Source organism: Marmota monax, unplaced genomic scaffold (genome assembly GCF_021218885.2).
Source record: "Marmota monax isolate L192 unplaced genomic scaffold, Marmota_monax_Labrador192_F-V1.1 WCK01_AAM20220418_F8-fsc00176, whole genome shotgun sequence".
Taxonomy (NCBI): Eukaryota; Metazoa; Chordata; class Mammalia; order Rodentia; family Sciuridae; genus Marmota; species Marmota monax.
The window spans coordinates 3,750,799-3,755,450 of record NW_026694774.1 but is presented as its reverse complement, the minus strand read 5'-3'; positions in this window follow the sequence as shown (position 1 = coordinate 3,755,450).

The following is a 4,652-nucleotide window of genomic DNA, read 5'->3' as shown; positions in this document are numbered from 1 at the left end:
CTGCAGGACCCAGACTGTCTCTGCCAGGAGCAGCACCTGGTCCAAGTCCTGTGGGGTTTATAAGGGAAAAAAAAACACATCCTCGAAAATGTAGGTGCAGGCAAGCAAGCAGGACACAGAAGCTAAAGTTTGCCATCAGCCAGCCAAAGCATATAGTCACATCCTTTTTCTGAACACATCTAGTACAAAAACAACTTTTACAAAAAATAAGCTATATAAGTGGGGTTATATCTAGGTCACTAATGTGGAACTTCAAAGTGGAGTTACTCAGGCTAAGTTCCTTTAAGTAACTTATAGCCAGGATAACTTAGCATTACTTATCCTATTATCTTACCTTGCCTTATCTGTTAATATCCTACATTTTATAGGGTGCTTACTGAGTTGAGCCATAATCTAAGTTGGGCTATAACAAAGCTTTCTGGCCTCTAATGTGTGGTGTAACTCCCTGGCATTCACATGCCTTCTCTGTCTCTCCAAGCCCCTGTGGCATTCTGGTGGCCCCCTGGCCAGGAGGGTTGGGCCAGGAGACCAGGCATCCTGCTAGCCTCCAACAGGCCACTGCTGCCATCAAGTCATCCAGGTGGTGGGAGAGAGGCTCGCTGGTGCTTCACAGCCTGGGCCTGGTCAGTGTGCAGCTTCAGCAGGAGATCCAGGCATCTGTAGGGCAGAGAACGTGGGCTGTCCCAGTGTCCCTCAGCTCACCCACCTGTCTGAGGTATGAGGGAGGCAGAGGTCCCTAAGGAGGTGGCATAGACCATGGTCCCGTTCTCACCATGCTGTTTGCCAGAACCCTTAATATTTTGATAGAGAATGAAGTCTTACTAATGAATAGAAAATGGTCAAATGACATAATGAATTCACCTAAAAGTACCATATATATCCACTAAACTTTCAATTCAATTATCTAAATTGGAATAACTAAAGGAATTTACATTAAATTCTAGTATATCATGCTGAGTGAATGGCAAGTTGCTGAAAAGCATATATTAACGCACACACACACACATACGAATGTGTTCTGTACTCATTGTTTCAATAGATATGAATAGACAGATATTGATATAGATGTAAGCATGCATAAACAAACCCATCAATTGTTTGATCAGTCTCCATCCCTCCCTCTTAATACTCTCAGCAGATATGTGAATTTGTAGTAGTGAGCTACTCTAAGTGAACCTGACCTTGATCATCTATAAAACAGTAATGTTGATATTGACCTAAGAGAATAGTTATAAATAGAATTAAGCAAACCTATATATAGAAAGCATCAGACACAAAATACTTTGACAAAGATATGTATGGTCTCTCCGTATGTTCTCCCTTCTATAAGTTATGACCTAAATGTGAGCATCTCATAGAAGTTAATTGGCCTTCAAACAGCAGAATATGATAATGATATAATGTATAACTTTTGGTGCCATTTCTTTGCAGGATGATATACTTGGGGATATTAGGAGTGAAAACAAATAATTGTCTTTTTATTTTTTTATTTGGTGTGTCCTTTTTATTTTTACTTTTATTTCTCCTTTTCTTAAGAAAAATTACTGTGCTGGGTATCATACCCAAAGCCTCAAGCATTCTAGGTAAGTGCTCTACCACTGAGATATAACATCAGTCTCTCTAGGTTTTAACACTGAAATATGAACCTTCCTTTGAACCTCACTCAAAAAAAAAAAGCCTGTACAGAATAACAGAACATGAAGGTGGATCTGCTGTACAACAGAAGACAGCAAATCTGGGCTTCAAATACTAGATCTGTTCTTGAATATAGGACCATGCATTGGCAGCCACTTCTATAATGGCCTAAATCCTTGCTCGGAAAAAGATCACATACATCAATGCTTAGAAATGGGGGTTGGGTTCAGTGGCACATGGCTATAATCCCAGACTGAGGCAGGAGGATCTGGAGTTCAATCAGGCTCAGCAATTTAGTGAGGGCCTAAGTAACTTAGCAAGACCCTGTCCCTAAATTAAAAAAAAAAAAAAAAAAGCTAGGGCAATGAGGACTATACACTCAGCTAGATTTCAGTGTAAACTTAGTTAATTTAATTGTTGGTTTCAAACTATATGGAAAAGTTAGAGTGTCCAGATATGTTATAACCACATACAATGAATGTGCATTATGGATGCATGCAGAGAGAGTATAATAGCATGTGGATGGGAATGTGGCTCAGTGGTAGAGTACTTGCCTAGCTTGAGTGAGGCCCTTGGTTCAACCGCAGCACTACAAAAAATATATATAATATATGAGAGGAATGCACAAACATGATACTCCTTTCAAGTCAGTGAGTAGTTGGATTGCTGATAAATTATTTATTTTGTCCCTGGAATTAATTACATTTCCTCAATTCATAAATTAATATGTATGATTTGAAAAATCACAATTAAAGCTCATAGAAATGTTGATTCCTACAAAATATTTCAAACACAAAATAATATAAAATACTTGTACATTTTCATATTAAGTAGCAAATATTACTATACAGTTGAAATTCAAAGTTTCTTTCTGATTGCATTAGCTTCCTTCTTTTTTAAAAAAAATATATTACTTTGTTTATTTTTATATGGTGCTGAGGATTGAACCCAGTGCCTCACATGTGTGAGGCAAGCACTCTACTGCTGAGGTATAACCCCAGCCATGCATTAGCTTCCTTCTTATCTGTCAGTATCATTAATAAGAATTAGGATTTCTCATTACAGTTGTATTACATATGTATACATCCCTATGTAAAATATAGACTATTTTGTTTCATGTTTTATCTATAGTTGTCTTGATATCTGGTGTAAAGAAGAAAGGAAAAAAAATAAGAACAAATAGACATACATATCTCAACAGTGGACCTGCCTATATGCTTGTTATACATGTGTTCTCTATGAGAGCTACTAAAATGCACACCCCGGTTTTCTTAGATTCCATGCCATAATGAGCACTAAAACATTATGCAGATGTCTTGGGGACCATGCCTGAATGAGGCTGTGACCCTGAATCCTGCTGATTCCCAATCTCCCCATCTGGAAGCTATGGTGGTGAGCACTGAGTGATTTCATGATGTCCCTCACCTATTCCCCCCCACCCCCCATGGCATTCAACTGCTTGACTAACTATGTAATCAGAGGAGCCAACTTTCAATCCAATGGGCTTTATTTGGGAGAGTGCAGACAGAACCATGCTGTGAAACTCCTTTTACTTCATCATCTTCACTAAGATCCTGGAAAGTGGAGACTCTTTGGACTGTAAAATATAAGGTTCATCTAAGAGACATGCTTCCCTTCCCTTTGTTATGGTTTGAATATTAGGTGTCCTCCAAAAGCTCATGTAGGAGATAATGCAGGAAGGTATAGAGGTGAAGTGATTGGGTTATGAAAGCCTTAACTCAATTGGTGAATTAATCCCCTGATAGGGATTAACTAAGTGGTAGGCTGGTGGGGTGTGGCTGGAGCAGGTGGGCCATTTAGCACCTGCTTTTGGAGAATGTGTCTGGATGAGTTTATTCTTTCTTTGCTTCCTGGGGTGATGTATTGAGCTGCTTACCTCCATCACCCTCTTCTGCTATGGTGTTCTGCTTCATCCCAAGCCCTGAGGAATGGAGCCAGCTGTCTGTGGACTGAGACTTCTAAAACTGTGAGCCCCCAAATAATATTTCCCTCCTCTAATTGTTCATCTCATGTCTTTGGGTCACAGCAGCAAAAAAGCTGACTAAAATATCCTTGGCATCTAGAATTTTCCTGATGCTTCCCAATTTTGGCTGCCATGTGGACATAATCATGTTAATTCTAGGATAATTCTAGTACCTAATTCCCTTGGCTTAGAGATGTTTCCATTGGACATTGAGCCACATTCATAGGGGCAAGGGCTATGCATATTTATTTATTATTATTGTTTTCATTCTCAGTCCAAGGCATTTTTGTTATAAATAAAAATGTAAAATGTGCAAAAGAAAAAAAGGAAAGTCCTTAGAAAGGAAAGTCCTTATTTGTCATGAAAAGAATTATTAACATTTGAATATATATTTTTAGAAATATTAGTATGCAAATTTAGCTATGTCTTTAAATTATAAGTGAAGTCTTTTAATATATATATTTATAAACTATTATTACAAACATCATGTTATGAAGATTGATCTATGCCAATAAATATAAATCCACATAATATAAAAATAGCAGTATAGCCGGGCCTGGTGGCACACTACTGTAATCCCAGCAGCTCGGGAATCTGAGGCAGGAGGATCAATGGTGAATTAATCCCCTGATAGGGGGGATTAATGGCAAGGTGCTAAGCAACTCAGTGAGACCGTGTTTCTAAAGAAAATACAAAATAGGGCTGGGGATGTGGCTCAGAGATCTCGTACCCCTGAGTTCAATCCCTGGTACCCCCCCCCCAAAAAAAAAAGCAGTACTGTAATGATCAATTTAGATATGAAAATAATGATAAAAGTGGTAAATGCTCATTTTTATTTCCTCAATTCTTGACAGTGCTTTGAGCACTGAGTCTATACTTACTAATTTATTTCTCACTGCTACCTGTGAGCAGCAACTATTATTGTCTGACTTTAGACATATGAGAACTGCGCAGGGCTAGGGGTTGGCAAGGCTTAGATTGGAACATGGTTTGTGTGCCTCTTGAGTTAATAATCTAACCAATATATAACCAA